At 38.1% G+C, this 17,149-nt stretch overlaps 1 long non-coding RNA gene across 2 annotated transcripts; it reads right to left on the bottom strand.

Annotated features, from left to right (window-relative positions):
• Positions 1-235: 235 nt before the first annotated feature.
• LOC116574542 lies at positions 236-16,538 on the bottom strand. Of its 2 annotated transcripts, XR_004279363.1 has the most exons (4): positions 16,498-16,538; positions 15,899-16,049; positions 1,982-2,074; positions 236-271 (listed from the first exon to the last, which is right to left on the bottom strand). It is a non-coding gene; the product is annotated as an uncharacterized LOC116574542 (long non-coding RNA). The 2 variants fall into 2 exon arrangements; XR_004279362.1 differs by lacking the exons at positions 236-271; positions 1,982-2,074 and adding an exon at positions 10,016-10,078.
• Between the last annotated feature and the right edge of the window lie 611 nt (positions 16,539-17,149).

Here is a 17,149-nt window from a genome sequence, read left to right as displayed (position 1 = left end):
CTTGGTGAGACAGAAGTAGGAAAACAGGGTCAAGAACAATGGAATTATCTGAGAGACTTTATGAAACTTTGGATATCCACAGAGGCTGTTTCTGGGCCAAGTGACAGGCTATGGAAAGAGTTAAAGAGACTGTTCTCAGAACCTTCATGAAGAAAACACCACTCCTCTGGCACTCAAGCTTCATAGCTTGGAGAGTCTCCAGAGGAAGCATCTTTGGCACGACCACTGGCCTGCTCACAGGGACACCATCGTCAGAGGCAGAAGCAGGACCCTGCAGGGAATAGATGAAAACATGCTAGAGCCAGGACGAAAGAATAGACACCAGGTAGTGAGGAGGCTGACAGGCTGACTTGTGAGCACATGAGAAATGTCTCCTTAGGAACTCCCAGTAGTAACAGAGGGACATTTTGAGGTTCACTGAAGTTCGGTTTTTCTGTGGGTTGAGGAACTTGATCCATTTTGTATTATAAGTTCATGAGTATTTTAGTACACAATAATCTTATTGACCCAGGATTTTTAGATTTATTTATGCGCCTCTAAAACTGAGGTGTATGTATGGTATGTATCTGTATTCTTTGAATAATTTTGCAAATAGCATTACGGTCATTTGATAGAATGTCAACTTCTCTTGGTACCTTAGTTTAGGAGCTGCTCATTATTTATCTGAGTTTTCACCTCACTGATCTTAACGCTTTCCTCCTTAAACTTCTCAAATCCACCCTGAACTCTGCTACCAGATCAAGTCAGTTCCATATCTACATCCTTCCATTTATTCTCTTTTGCCTGTAAGGTCCAAGTTAAAAAAAAACTTCCAGAATTTGTACTTTGCTGCCTTTACAACTTGATCCTTCAATATTCCCAAAGTTCTGTCTTGCACCCAGCCACGTAACTATGCCTTGACCACTTTGTGCCCTTTTTCTTACTGGAAAATTCTTTTCACATTGCATGGAACTCTATTTTTTCTTTTTGCCTAGTTCACTTACTCCTACAGATTTTTTAAAACATATTCCCAAAGTGGTTTTCTTTATTAAGTCTTTTCTGGGACCTATCAGGGAGAATTAGTTATACCTACTGCCATGCTCCTGTAATAATGGGTGAGCATCTCCATACTGAACTCATCACTTAGTATTATAATTATAAGACTGCACGTCTCTTCTGTTATATCATGAGTTCCTTGAAGGCAACTAATTTGATTTTTGACCTTTTTTTTTTGTAAACCAGCTTCTAAATAGTAGGTATTTAATAATTTTTAATTATATAAACGAATGACTCACACTCTCTAAAACGAACTCCACACCAAGTCTTGTTATTTCTACATGCCAAGTATTTCTCAATTTAGTTTGTTTCACTCTGTCCCAACCACTGCTACTATAGATGAGAACTTCATCAGCCAGCTTCAAGATTATTTGGATAGCCAGCACTTTTGTCTTTCTTCCATCAGAAGTGTTTTAAAAAGTGAAATTGGTGGCTTGGTTGGTTGTACCTGACTCTTGGTTTTGGCTCAGGTCATGATCCCATGGGTCATGAGATTGAGCCCCATGTCAGGCTCCAAGCTCAGTGGGGAGTCTGCTTAAAGATTCCCTCTGCCTGCCTCTCCAGAAGGCACACTGGCTCTCGCTCTCACTCTCCCTCTCTCTCAAATAAATAAATAAATAAGTCTTTAAAAAAGTGATATTATTTGAGCAGATTTGTGGTTTCAGAGAAATAAGCCTGGTGGCTTTGTAGAAATTGGACTGTGGCTGATGAAGGAAGGAGAAACAAGTCAGTCTGGTTTTTACACAGCTACGAGTCATTTTTCTAAAACCCACAATTTTCACATAATTTCCCTTTTTAAAATACTTCAAATGGAAAATTATGAGCTAAGCATGCGGTTCGACATATTGTTTCTCATCTGGTTTTTTTTGTTGAGGTTATTAAGCTCACATAGGGAGGGAAAAATTAGGGTTACAAAAGAAATTAATTCAGGGTTTCAGCTAATTACCTCAAGTTTGTTGTTTTCACTGAGTCAGTAGAGGTGATCCTGATAGACCACTGGGATGGCTTGCTTTCCCTCCTCTGGTCTCTTGTCAAGACACTGGAGGAGGAAAACAGATTCTCTTGTTATCAGGTACACTCAGTAAGTTACTTACACCCAAGTTTTATTATTTGATCCCTTGATTACGACTAGTAATCCTTCAGCAGCCAGTCTTGCTTAAGGAGGTCCGGCCTGCTGAGCTGAACTGATCTACATCATTGAAGCTGACAGCAGACCTAGCTCTGCCAGGTGGGAAGAAGCCTTCAAACCAGTGGGCTGTCCTCAACTGAAGGACCCAACCTGCCAGGCACAGTCTATCTAACACACTGCAGCTAGAAGCAGTCCCAGATCACTTCCCCTGGCATCCATCTACCTCCACTCAGAGAAACCAGCCTTGGCATTCATTCATCTCCAACATCCCTGGGAAGAGAATTGTCCTTATTTCCCAGTGACCTGGTAGCAACAAATGATCAGAAAACTCTAGAATTGGACTTACATGGAGAAATGTTGCTCAATGACACTATTACTTACTGGAGAGTAGCACTTTTTATGTGCTGACTGTGTACCAAGCATTGGATAAGTGTTCTATATATTTAATCATTTTAACTCCATGCATTCAGTACTATTATTGTCTTTATTTTATAGATGACAAAACAGGAGTACATTATCCAGGTATTAAGTAAAGAATTGGAATTTAAACTCAGGAAGTCTTAACCAAATGGGCTGTACAACTTCCTGCAGCTAATTGTATGTTTATGTTGAAAGGTATGATCATATACTGAAGACTCAGTGAGCATATAAGATGGGTCAGCAACATGCACAAGGGGGACTGATCTGCACAATTAGATTAAGTGTCAGACACCAACACAGTAATGGAATAGGTAGAATAAAATTTGAGATGCCCACTGTTCAGTCACTGTGGTGATTGAAAGATAATGACGTCAACAATTTAATTAATTGAATCCAGACTGCCACATTAGGGACAAATCGAGAAATAGAAAGAAAAGTCTTTGTAAAATAAAAAACATAACAAAGTAAACCCCTCAGTAGAATGAAGTAATAGTGGAATGAATGTGGCTCCAATCAGAATTACCAATCACTAATCCAACTTGAGAAATTACCCCAGAATGTAGACTAAAAGGTAATGAATGGCAAATAATGAGCAAAAAGGTAACACAGAGATAATAGATAGGTGAGACTGAAGAAAAAAAAGGTCTGAGTACAAAATTATTTTCCAGACTGAAAGTGCAAGTGAGAGTTTAGATACAAAAGACACAATAATACCAAGCAATAATGTTTTTACAAAGCCTATTTTTAAAAAAAACCTTCGAGGAAGTATTACAGCCCAATAAAACTTTATTTTGATAAAATTTTTAAGGTAGAAGAAAATGATTAGGAAGCTTTCTGAGTAACAGACCATTTTAAACACAAAAAAGTGTTGCTCTTGTATGTAAGGTTTATTGTGATATTTATGAACCGAATCTTGAAATAGAAATACATAATGTAAGAAAAGGATTAACAATCATCTGCTCCTAAAATTTTCAACAAACCCCAGTTTCCATATGAGAGAAATGTATGTAAGTTTGCCAAATTATTTTTTAAGAGAAGTAAATAGTTGATAATTTCACTCGTAATATTAACAAGTAAATAAAAGTTCAAGTAAATTGTTAAACCACTTCTCTGCCTGTTTAATTTCCTCAGTCTGAAATGTTCCTGCTCAGGACATCTACATGGTTCATCCTTTCACTTCAGTCTGGTCACGTCTCACTTCATTAGAGGATCTTTCTGGATCTTTGATTGAAAGTAGCATTTCTCACAGTGGTGGTCTATCTCCTTACCCAGTTTTATTTTCATAGCACTCCCATTATTTACATACATGTGCGTATATTTTCTTTTTTTTTAAATTTAAACTCAATTAGCCAACATATAATAATACATTGTTAGTTTCAAATGTGGTGTTCAATGATTCATCAGTTGCCTATAACACCCAGAGCTTATCACATCATGTGGCCATCTTAATCCCCATCACCCAGTTACCCCATCCCCCTCCTCGCCTCCCCTTCCACATCCCTCAGTTTGTTTCCCAGAGTCAAGAGCCTCTCATGGTTTGTCTCCCTCTCTGATTCCCCTCCCTTACCCTATGATCTTCTGTGCTATTTCTTATATTCCACATATGAGTGAAGCCATATGACAATTGTTTTTCTGTGCTTTGCTTATTTCACTTAGCATAATACCCTCCAGTTCCAACCATGTTGATAGACATGGTAGGCATTCATCCTTTCTGATGGCTGAGTAATATTCCATTGCATATTTAAACCACATCTTCTTTATCCATTCATCTGTTGAAGTACATCTCAACTCCTTCCATAGTGTGGCTCTGGTGGACAAGTATTTTCTTTCTTTACTGGCCTCCCTCGATAGAATGTAAGTTCCCTGAGGGCAAGATTATGTTAATTCACTGCTCTATCCCTAGTGCTTAGAAGAATGTCTGGCACATATTAAAATCTCAATAAATGTGAATGAGTGATATATAAAATGCTCCTATAAATCAGTAAGAAAAAACAAGTACCCCAATTCAAAAATAAATGCACAAAGACCATGAAAGTGCCATTCAATAAGCATATGAAAATATATTACTATCAGTAATAATCAAGGAATCTAAGTTAAGTCAGTCAAAAATATTCCTTATAGGTCTATAGCAAAGATTTTATACATTGGTAATATTCTTCAATAACAAGACATGGGGAATGTAAAATATATTTTAAAGGTCAACTTGTTTTATGGCCTATCAATAATTCTTTGATCCAGAAAAATCTACTTGTTGAAATTTTTCCTATTGAAACATTTTACAATTTTATAAATATATAATTTTTTAAATATTTGTCACATTTTTGTAAAAATGAAAAAGAAACTATGCTGATCACATTTTGTATATAGAGATAAAATATAGACAGAGATATAGAACTAGATATACAGCTGTTTTTGATACATAGACGATGTAAACTTGCTTCTGTGATTATTTATAGACGGTGGAATTACATGACAACTTGCACCCTACTTTAGATGTTTCTGAAATGTTTGAAATTTTACATTAATGTCTAACATTCCATAACCAGTAAGAAAATATAAAAGACATGGTTATAATTCTTAAAAGAATTTGTGAACCAGTTTTCCCACCTTAGAAGGTTACTCCACAGAGACTCTATCAGGTTTTGGGGATGGGGGTTGTTTGTTTATTTGTTTTTGTATTTTTTACACACTACTGAGTTGTATATGCTGGTGTCTCTCTCAGGTTTCTCGTCTATGTTCTTAAGTGGTATTAGTCTACAGCTTTCCTTTTTTCTTCTGCTGTGCTGGTCCAGCTGGGGTTAACACAGCTATGTGTGTCTCAGAAAATGAGTTCCCCTTCTCCGATCATGCCCTGTGCCCTGCTGAATATATGACGGGATCGCTTGAACCCTTCTTATAAAATGTGTCATCTTTTTCATGCCTCTGTGCCTTCGTTCATGATCTCTCTGGCTGGCAGGCCCTTTACTGTCTTCCCTCCTTCAGCAGCGTCCAGTGATCTTTAGAGACAGAGGGAGACATCCCTTCTTGTATGAAGTCTCCTCCATCACCCAGAGGTTTCTGTTTTCTCTGATCCCAACTCATTCTATAAATAACGTTTTGCCCAAGAGCATTCATCATATTGCCGTGCGATTATTTCTCTGCATGTTTGTCTCTCTGATCTGACTGGAGATTCTTTCTCATTCGACTTTGTGTTAAGAGTGCGTGGGCAAAACAAACTGAGGATGGGGGGGGGGGCCGGGGGGGGAGGGGGGAGAGAGAAGGGGGTGGGGTTATGGACATTGGGGAGGGGATGTGTATGGTGAGTAATGTGAAGTGTGTAAACCTGGTGATTCACAGACCTGTACCTCTGGGGCTAATAATATATGTTTATTAAAAAATTATTAAAAAAAAAAAAGAGTGAGTAGGCAGTAAAGTAGTCAGGGCCAGGGTCCCCAACAGGAATATATGGAGTCAGGACAGCTAAAATAAAACAGCACTGACATCCTGTTTCACAGCTGAGACAGGACCACACAGATATTCCGCTTTGCAGCCTTTGCAGAAATGACTTCTGCAAAATGTCCTAAAATAAGACAATTAACCACAAAAGCATTGTCAATAGTACAGGCAAGGGGCAGTTAGGACCTAAGCCCCCAGATGTCAGCCAAAAAAAGACCATCAGCACATGGACGTTAACCTAATAGGTAGAGAGATACCTGACCAAAGCGCCGATGGGCACAACTTAGCACAACCTGATTGCTTAAGAAAGTTCTGCAAAAGAGCTCATAAAACCCCCTAAACTTAGAAACTCCGAGGGCAACCCACTTAGGTCCCCTTCCTCTTGCTCCAAGAACTTTGCTTTGCTGCCCACCACTCCTCGTCGGGTCTACCTCTCCGTTCTTCCAAGCAGCGTAACCAAGAACAGTGGGCACTAAGGGGACACAAATCCTGTAACATCTGCACGTCTAGCCCATCATAGTTTCTCAACCTCGATAGATATCATTTGAATAATGCAGAGATACCCAAGGACCACCTGAGAGTTTATGAGTTAAAAGTAAAAGTTCACCACTTTCTTGCTCATTCCTTTGAATGATTATTTAATTTTCCAGACTGATAAGGTCAGCGGTTACTGTGTTATAACAAAGAGGGAGGTCGGGCTTAATGTCATCTCTCTCAGCCCTCCTATGCCTAGAGGCCCAGAGAGGATTTCCTGTCCCTGCTGAGACATGTTAAAGCGTCCTTCATCCTTCAGTTCTTACTTGTTACATTCAATCTTGCCATTCTGGCTGTTTATTCTTCTGTTTGCCCTTTTCCAAAGGCAAGAATCCTTTATGACTTTTGGCTCCCGGGGCAGTCAGTGTGCATGTCTCTAGTTGTCCCTCAAAAGCCAATGCTACTTGGATCCAGCCGAGAACCAATGAATATTTAAGCCTGAAGTGCTCTTATGAAAATTGTCATAATTAATAGAGGATCTAAGCAAGATGTATCTTCCTGTTGGATCTTTCCTGTCTTAACACTGTCATTGGTTTTTACTGAGTGTCCTTTTGGCATTTCTGTATGACTTGCCTCACCCTTGGCTTTAAACTTTCCACACTTCAAACTATAAAGTGGGTATCCTAGCGTCAACCTGAACTGAAATTTAAATGTATCTGAAACCTTCAGGAGTGCCTTTGTTATTTATGTGTTCATTAAACAAGAATGAAAAACGTTACTCATCTAAGGAAAGTGGTACAGGTTGTGAGGAAAACATGAGGGTCCAGCTGAATATTTTGGTTCATACAAAGTCTATGGATTATCCCGTAAACCCCATGGAGAAGAAGGTCCTCAGCAGAAGGGTGTCTCTGAGACACCCAACATCAAAGTAGCTTTGCACCTGGACCACCACCCAGCTTGCTATGGACAACAAGTGCAGCCGGAAGCCGAGCCCATCTTCAGTGCCTCTGTGTCTGCAGTATCTGGAATGCTGGGAACCAGCGCGCTTCCCTTTATGTTTATTTCTTAAATGATTTCAATTAATAAATGATGCCTATTCATTGTGAAAATAATGGAAAATACAATATATTGTGTTTTTATGCTTTTTTAAAAAAAGATTTTATTTATTTATTTATTTGACAGAGAGAGAGATCATAAGTAGTCAAAGAAGCAGGCAGAGAGAGGGGGAAGCAGGCTCCCTGCTGGGCAGAGATCCAGATGCGGGGCTCAATCCCATGACCCCAGGCTCCATCCCATGACCCCAGGATCATGACCTGAGCTGAAGGCAGAGGCTTTAACCCACTGAGCTACCCAGGCGCCCTGAAAATACAGTAAATTGTAGTGAGGAATCTAACAGTCCCTCATAATTCCATAACACAGCTATGTTATGTTATATACTTGCATGATTAGCTTGGTTTTGTGTCCTGATTTTTTTGTTTACCTTTCCACTTAACATCATAAAATCTTTATCCAAGGTTTGCTGTAAGTTTGGTCTTCTCTAGGAAAACTTTCCCTGAGTGCCTCTCCACCTCCAACCCAGGTAGAATCCCTGCAACCATCTTTGCCCCTCCGTTGTTCATAGTGCATTTTTCTATCAAAAAATATATAATCATTTAGTCCATCAATTTATTTTTGTATATGTCTTTGAAGTGTTTTAAAAAAGGTTTTATTTATTTATTTGCCAGAGAGAGAGTGAGAGCAAGCAAAGGAGCGCAAGCAGGGAGAGCAGCAGGCGGAGGGAGAAGCAGACTCCCTGCTGAGCGGGGAGCCCCATGTGGGACTTGATCCCACGACCCTGAGATCATGACCAGAGCCAAAGGCAGACACTTAACCGACTGAGCCACCCAGGCATCCCTGAAGTATTATTGATACAGGTACTGAGCCTAGTGTCTGGTACCTAATAGACTTTTATGAAGTTTTTTATAAAGTTAGTCAAATAAATATATGAATAAATCATCATAATTATTTTAGTCACAGAATAAATATCTCTTTGTAGACATATTAATAGCTGAATAATAATCTACCATAAGGATTTAACAAGGAGTTCATTATTCTCCATTTTTGGAATACTGATGATGTATCAAATGATTATTGTAAAGAACATCGACAGGAGATACTTACGTGTAAATTGACATCTTTGTACATTTTTCTGATTGCGCAATAGAAGGAGAATTAGTGGATTGGAAAACATAAGTACTAATCACGACAGAATTATTTTCTAGGAAAGTCTATCATTTTGACTCCCATCAGTCTGTGTGAGCTTCAATTTCACCTCATCCTTGAGAACACTGAATTTTATATATTTAAGGGAAGGAGCAAGATCTTTTTACACATATACATGTTAGCCTGACTATAATTAAACACACATTCATTTTTATATGGTTTCTAATTACATTTATGTGCATGTTAAGGAAAAAATCATGATGTTATTTTAAATTTCACTTTTAGCTGCATTATTAAGCTATCAAATTTTAAAAGTTAATATTTATTTTCAAATTGTATCAATTTTGAAGGTGGCAGTATTGAACAAAGTCAAATATATACCTATGTGTGTATGTTTGTATATACCTATGTGTGTGTGTGTGTGTATGTATAAGTCTATGTATAAATATACTCATAAAAATATTATTGAGCTCCTGATATGTGCAAATGCAAACATTAGGTTTAACAAATCAGATAAAGGTTAAAATACAATTGAGTTGTATATTACAATCCAATGCTTCCATGCTTCTCTGCAGACTGTCTGCCAACCACACAATACTACTGCTGTGACGTTGTGGGCTTCTACTATGGGTTTAGCCTGTTTGGGTCATTTTGTAAGTTATTGTGATTTGACTGCTCTCGAGAGTTTTTGAAGCATATTTTCTCCTGCTGTTGAGAGGATCTTCATTTTTTTTTCCTTACATGGTAGAAGTGTGGTATTTGGAAGAGTCAGGGTTTTACTCTTATTTCATTTTGTTTTAGTTAGTGAAAATGAAGCCACAATTTCAACATAACGTTGGGCATTAGTCTTTTTCTTAAAAAGCTGTGGATTGCCATTAACTGACAAAATATCCTGCTGCCAAGATCCTGCAAGTATTGTATTTGTTGTCTGATGCCAAACATCCTCTTTAAATGCTAATGAACGAAGGATGGCACACATTCTGTTCTTGATAGATTATGCCGATACCTTCTGTGGTCAACAGAAGGGGAATTCCCGGCCCATATGATTTCCATTCTGGCACACTCATCTCCTTAGTACTTACAAGCCAGTTAGCATTTAGATGTATTACTCAATCTTATTCTTGCAATGAACAGAGCAGCCACAGCTCAGCTGCATCCACTGAGCCTGAAGAAGCAATGCTTTGAAGCAACTTTCCTTTATATATTTGTTTTTGCCAATCAGGTAAGTAGAGCAAACATTCAGTATCACCTTGAAACTTCCTTTGGCTAAACCAAGGTCGTCAAATTACAAAAAGCCTTGAAGAGAATACCAGCTAGTGTGGCCTTTCCTCCACAGGCAGGTTGGCGCCATCAGAGAACATCAAGGTAATGTGGTGACGTGATCTGGTAAAAGATTTTGGGGAAGGGATTGAGTGTGATGCAAACACAATCTGTGGGCTTTTGCAACATTTCTAGGCCTGTTTTGAGAGAGTACGAGCTGATTCATTAATTAGGAAAGGACCTGGGGAAGATACTCTGAGGCAGAGCGGTCCGTAGGCTTCAGGACCTGGCTATTCTGAGTTGAAATCAGGGCTTCACCCCATATTACTATGTTGATATTATAATTACATTTCTTTAAATCTCTGTTTTATCAGATTTATCACTTGAAAATAGTTGTTCTATTAGGACATAAGATAAAAAATAGTTATAAAGCTTACGTGAGATAATGGACTAACACTTTTTACATAGTACCTAGCATGTGGTGTGTTCAAAATCTGTTTCGCTCTTGCTGAGTAGCAAATGACTACAAATTTAGCAGTTCACGACACACATTTTTTTTTTTTTTCTCACAGTTTTTCTTAGCATTGGATTCACCCTCTCATGCTTCTCCACAAAATACCGGGATTGCCGATGTTCGGTTCATGACTCTCCACCTTTTCTGTAAAGGGTACAGACTCTTCCCTACCATCTCCAGAAGAAACATGTTTGGAAAGGACTCCAACCGGTTTGTAGTAGATCACGTGATTACTCAGAAACCAGTAACTCTGATCAGGTTGATCAAGTATCAGCATTCACTTAGCCAAGGTCACAGGCTCACCCTTGAGTTTGGGTAGAAGTTCATCAATTCCTAGAAAATAGATTGAGCTAGAAGCAGAGCTGGTAAGGTGGAAGCCTGGAGAATGACTTTTTCCCAATAAAATATTATGAATATTTTCAACCACAGAGTTAAAAGAATTATACAGTAAGCACTCCTATATCCATCTCCTAATTTCTATAATTGTCTATCAGTTCATTTTATTGTTGATCCATTTCAAATATGTTACAACATCAGTATACATAACCCTAAACACTCCAGCATGGCTAGCATCAGAGTTTGGTAGATTGAATTTGAAGTTAAAGGTCAAAACATAAGCAGTCCATTGGATAAGCCTAGAAAATAAGCTTTACCAGATAATTATTTCTCACTGACTTGGCTACAATTTTTCTAATCTCAACAGTAAAAGATAATGGCTGTTTCAGCATTTTAAATGGAGAATTTGTTCAAACACAGTACTAGGAATATTAGGAATGATATTAGGAATATTAGAAATAAAGAGAAAAAGGATGCTAGGAATAAAAAGAAAAGTAGTGTAGTAAGCCCAGTCATCCACTTACTTGTCTAAGTTAGAACCCTTAGCTTCTTCCACTTCTTCCTAAACCCCATTATCTAATTACGGGCTGGTTAGCCAGCTTCATTCAGTTCTCCATATATCCCATCCCTACCTACTGGCTTTTCCATTTCTGCTGCTTTCTAACTCTCCCACTTTGCCCTCATGATAACCTCACAAATTATCTCTCTGATTTAGGTAACTCCCTTCAATCAACTCTTTGTAATGCCACTAGAGTGATCTTTCTAAACACACATCTGGCTTTGTCACTCCTTAAAATTTGTTACCCTTTTGTCTTCAGGAGAAGGTCTAACATGCAGATAGAGTGGACAAAACCAAGTGAAGACCAGGTATTTTGTAAATGTTTTTATCAATATCCTGAACAACTTTAGAGACGATTTGTGCCATCCACATTGTGGCTGTTGCCAGCTGGTTGCTTCAAATATCTATTGACCTTAATTCTCTCTCTCTCTCTCTCTCTCTCCCTCTTTTTTTTTTTTTTTTTTCAAATTTATTTATTTGACAGGCAGAGAGGGCAGTGGGAAGCAGGCTCCCTGCTGAGCAGAGAGACTGATGTGGGGCTCAATCCCAGGACCCTGAGATCATGACCTAAGCCAAAGGCAGAGGCCTAACCCACCGAGGCACCCAGGGACTCCAATCTTAATTGTTTTTAAGAAATGCATACCCTGAGTTGGCCATGAGGTGCTCTGCATTCAGCTGGTATTACTACACATCTTGGATTGTTACTGTTATTGTTATGGAATGACAATCTTCTATGAGCAAGAAATTACAGAACTTGTTAAGACCCACACTAGGACTGAAGAGTCTTTATGGCCCTGTACTATTTAAATCCCAAACTGATGAAAATATTGGTTGATCATAAATGATCACAGGAAATATATTCTTTTTTTTTTTTTAAAGATTTTATTTATCTATCTGACAAAGACCACGAGTAGGCAAAGAGGCAGGCAGAGAGAGAGGGGAAAGCAGGTTTCCCACTTGAGTAGAGAGCCCAATGTGGGGCTCGATTCCAGGGCCCTGGGATCATGACCTGAGCCAAAGGCAGAGGCTTTAACCCACTGAGCCACCCAGGTGCCCCAATATATTCTTATTGAAATTCTATGCCCCCCCCATATACTGTAAATAGACCTTATTAAAAATACTATACATAAGAAGGAGTACTTTTAAATTTTTATTAGATTTAATTTTGTATTTATACACTAGAATGCCTTAATTAGAGACAGTGTGCATTAAATTGTCACTATTAAATAAGGTTACATTTTATTTAAGGACAAGTAAATGGATTAACTTCTAATCATGTATTAGGCCTGTTCTGCAAATTTAAAACATAGATTCTGAATTTTGTGTATACTATGAGAACCTGAATTAGTGCAGGATAAATGGTACATTGTTTTTGTTTTTATGAGCGAAATGTGTCCATTTTTGGATGTTTTTAGTTTTCATGAGGTTTGTGTTAATAGACTCAATTTTAACAAAATTAACCAAATCTACTTCTACTCAAGACTATTTATAATATATCATGTACAATTCTTAGAGCATTACAGTAGAAATTTGGGTCATTTGTAATGTCATTTAGATATTGGAAGTAAATTATTTATATGTAATAGAAAAATGTTTATATTCTTCCAAAGAGTCTGTTATTATAAGAGCTTTTCCATGACTCTAATTATCTATCTTCCTTAATACACTTTACAATGAAATCCAATTTTCATAATTTCAACAGAAAAAAACACAGCACTTTATTAGTGAAATTGAAATGCATTGTATGTTCACCAATGAGAGGAAAAAACTTATAAAAATGCATGCATAATTTTAAAAAAATCAATTGGTATGGATTTCTCTGGCAATCAAAGGTGTAGTATGAATACTTTATTGTCTAAACTTGAAGGCGTTGCAACCACTGTTGCCAAGGACGCACCAAGTTGTCATGGAAACAACATGGGTTTTAACTCAGAAAAACCATGACCTTGCAACTATAGAATTCATAAATTTGGGCAAGTTGTTTACTCCTCTGAATCTGTTTCTATATTAAAAGTTGAGCCAATCATACCTACTAGCTAGGGCTATTAAAAAGATTAAAATCTGGTGTATCTAAAATGTCTCACATATTCATGGGCAAATAAAAGTTCCACCAAAAATACTAGTTGCTTTCCTTTCCTTTCCTGCTAAGAAATAAAAGGCAGAAATTATTTCTCTTCTGAGAGAAATAATGATCAGTTAGATAATAAGATAAGACAAAATATAAATGGATTTAGAATTTGTCACATATAAAAATCAATCATGGACCCTAGAATGTTGCTTAACACCAACAAGTATGACGATGTAGAGAAGCTAGAAGGACAGACACATGGGTCCCAGACCTACATCTCTACTAGTGAGACTGCTTAACTTTGAAAGATGGTGCCTTTCACAGGTTTTCAGTGTTTTCAACTATAATGTGTTAAAATGAAGGTGTTGAGAATAAGATTCCTCTTTCTACAGTAAACTTAACACTTTCTTTTTCTTTCCTTTTCTTTTTGTCAGAAGGAAGTTCTAGATGATCAGAATAACGGGAAAAGTAGGATTTTCTTTTTCTTTCTTTCTTTCTTTCTTTAAAGATTTTATTTATTTATTTGACAGACAGTGATCACAAGTAGGCAGAGAGGCAGGCAGAGAGAAGAAGAGAGGGAAGCAGGCTCCCTTTTGAGCAGAGAGCCTGATTCAGGGCTCAGTCCCACGACCCTGAGATCAGGACCCGAGCCAAACGCAGAGAATTAACCCACTGAGCCACCCAGGCACCCCAGGATTTTCTTTCTTAAAGATTGATAGCTTATTTTCCTTTTTGTGCATCCTCTTTCAGTGGACATCTTATTCCAATATAAATAAAAAGATAAACAATTTTCTTCCTCTCTTCACTGATTTTCTTCTCTTTTGCTCTCTGGGGTCTTTAGTTGACTTTCACAAAAATCACGGCAAAGCTTATATTTTTAAGACAAGAATGCACATTCTATATATTCCTTCAATTAATTTCTCTTCCCGGTGCTGTTCCCCACAGCTGGCTTGTTAACTGTGAGTCAACTATAAAATTTTAAGGCACTCCTCCGTAGGCTCCTATATGTATATTGAATGGGTCAAAGTATTGGACGGTAATAAGTGCATTTATAAGCATTATTTCTATAGTGAAAAAAAGGTTAATTTGAAAGTCATTCCTCCATTCAAGAAGAACAATTTTCTCTAGTCTTCTGACTATTTATAGAAAGACCTTTACATGTGCAAACTAATTAATAAATGGGATCAATTTCAAGGTATTTTTTCTGGTTCATCACCACTTAATCATTCAATTTAAAAAACATTTTAAAGGCCAAGTCTAAAATAGATTTGCACCCACGCCCCCAGTGTGAATTTTTCATTCTTTACAACATGCAGTAGGTACTGTATAATGACCTTTTCTCTGTTTGGAACAGGGATTAGAATAATACATTTGACCCTTTACAGTCACCTGGGAGAGATGTTAGTCTCCATGTTCAATAAACTGAAATATGTCTCAAGTGTCCCAAGGTTAAGGCCATGACTTTAAACTATTTAACACAGAGTATCATACTGATTCACTTAGACTCTCAGGCTTTTAAAAAAATGATTGGACTGAATTTTACGTACTTTATCAGAACAATTTCTTCTCTTCATACAATTAAAGCAAATATTTTACATTGCAAATAAAGCAAGTTAACCTAGATGCATTGTGCATTATAATAAAATTTATAGCTGCATAAATAGCAGTGTAAACTTACAGAAAGACTAGTAATTATAGTGCCATTGATGGTCTTTGTTGCTTTAATTCTGAGGCAGCCAGAATGATTAAACTGAATCTTAATCGACTTCTCCATTAAAAATGCTGGCAGAGGAGCTCCTTTAACCTTTCCCATTGATTGAACACAACAATCACCATTCAATTATAATGCAAAAGGACATTTGTTATAATGTAGAAAAGATGCATGAGCCATTTCCTTTTACTCAAGACAATCAATGAGATGACTCCTACTTCTGCAAAGGTGAGAATGCTCTACCTGGGAGTCTGATAAAGTCAAAACCAAACAGAAACCTCCCCACCACACAGAAGAGCGTACTGGTACAAATGAAACTAATCTGGACCAGATTCATTAAGAAGAAATGTATTTTCTATTGCTATTTACAATGGCCACATCTATCCTTGATGTATTGTTTTTCTTCCTAGGTTTTCCAAGTACTTAAATTACTGTGATCAAAGGTTTAATGGTGAATTAATGAGGGTGGTTACTGGGTCTTTTATATGTGTTCTCAGTGCATGCTTAACAATACAAATCAAGGCAATACTGGTAATTGGAATAACAGAATTTTAGACTACCAAGGAGCCTTTGAGATTAACTGATTTACTTAAGGTCAGACAGCTAATTGTCACAAACGTTGCACTAGGATTCAGGTCAATCAGTTGCCCATGCGACACTTGTTGCATATGTCACTTCTGAAGTATAGTTCATTTTCAGTTATGTTTTTTAACGTGATTTTATGATTCTACAGAAAATTCAGGTAATGTACTTACATCCTGTAACCTACAACATTTGACTAACTCTGCAAGTATGGCAGTGTAGCTCCGTATACATAGTGGTGGCAGATTAAACATGGCTGTAGGTTCTTGGCTGTTCCTTCCATTGAGAGATGGAATATAATTTGATGAGGGAGCAGGAGGCTGGCTTAAGACAAAGCAAAAGCTGGTACCTTGCACCCCCTCTCCATCCGCTCCCCCTCAGTAATATGTGTAGCATTCCTTAGGCACCCCTGACCTTATCAATAGCACAAATTTCCAGAGGCAAATAACAGAGTTCCTCAAACCCTAATGTCACCTTCCCCACCATAAACAAAACTAAAGGAGGCTGAATTAAAAGGGAATGTAAATATAGTTAAATCTCTTCTAAATCTCACTAACAAAGACGCTTGATAGCAGGATTGAGACATCCCACCAAAAATCTCCCAACTATCTTGATGTTAATGGCTGGCCTAAAGACAACATTGATCAAGCCTCAAGGGCAAGGCCTCCGGCAGGCCTCAGATATCCAGGAACCTTATAGGTCCTCTTTAGCATATGAGAGCTCCGTTGAAACCTCCCTTCCTCTCCCTTCCCCCAACCGCAGGGTACATAACCTGCCATCCCTCACAGCCCTGAGCAGCAGCTCTTCCTGCCCATGGGTCCTGTCCCCGTACTTTAATAAACCACCATTATGCACCAAAGATGTCTCAAGAATTCTTTCTTGGTCATTGGCTCTGGACCTCAGCCCACCAAACCTCACCTAGGTTCTAGAACTTCATCATAATTCCTCTTCCCTTGACTGGGCTAACTTCGTGTGTGGACCAATAAAATGTGGTAGAAGTGACATTCTGGAAATTCAGATCCTAGGTCTGAGGAAGTATTACAATTTTTGTCTGTGCTTCTTGGAACACTTGCTCTGGGGAAGCTAATTGCCATGTAAGACATATGCCCACCCAGAGACCCCTATGTTATAAGGAGGCTGAAGCTACTATATGGAGACACTGTAGAAAGAGAAAAACCCAAACACCTCCACTGACCCAGGCATCCCACACCAGGAAACAGATGTAAGTAAAGAAGGCATCTTGGACATTCCAGGGCCAGTGGGCAGGATCTGGAGAACTAAGGAAATCTGTCGACATCTAGAATCAAGGCCTTAGACATAGGCTTTGCCCCAATTCTGACAACTGACCAGAATGGGCTCAATGTTCCTCAGCTTGACTGAACTCAGATAGGTTTCTTCCTGAATATACTCATGCCCTTGACCTT

Source organism: Mustela erminea, chromosome 15 (assembly GCF_009829155.1).
Source record: "Mustela erminea isolate mMusErm1 chromosome 15, mMusErm1.Pri, whole genome shotgun sequence".
In the NCBI taxonomy this organism is placed as follows: domain Eukaryota; kingdom Metazoa; phylum Chordata; class Mammalia; order Carnivora; family Mustelidae; genus Mustela; species Mustela erminea.
The sequence above is the reverse complement of the archived record's forward strand: the minus strand, read 5'-3'. Positions and strand labels throughout refer to the sequence as shown.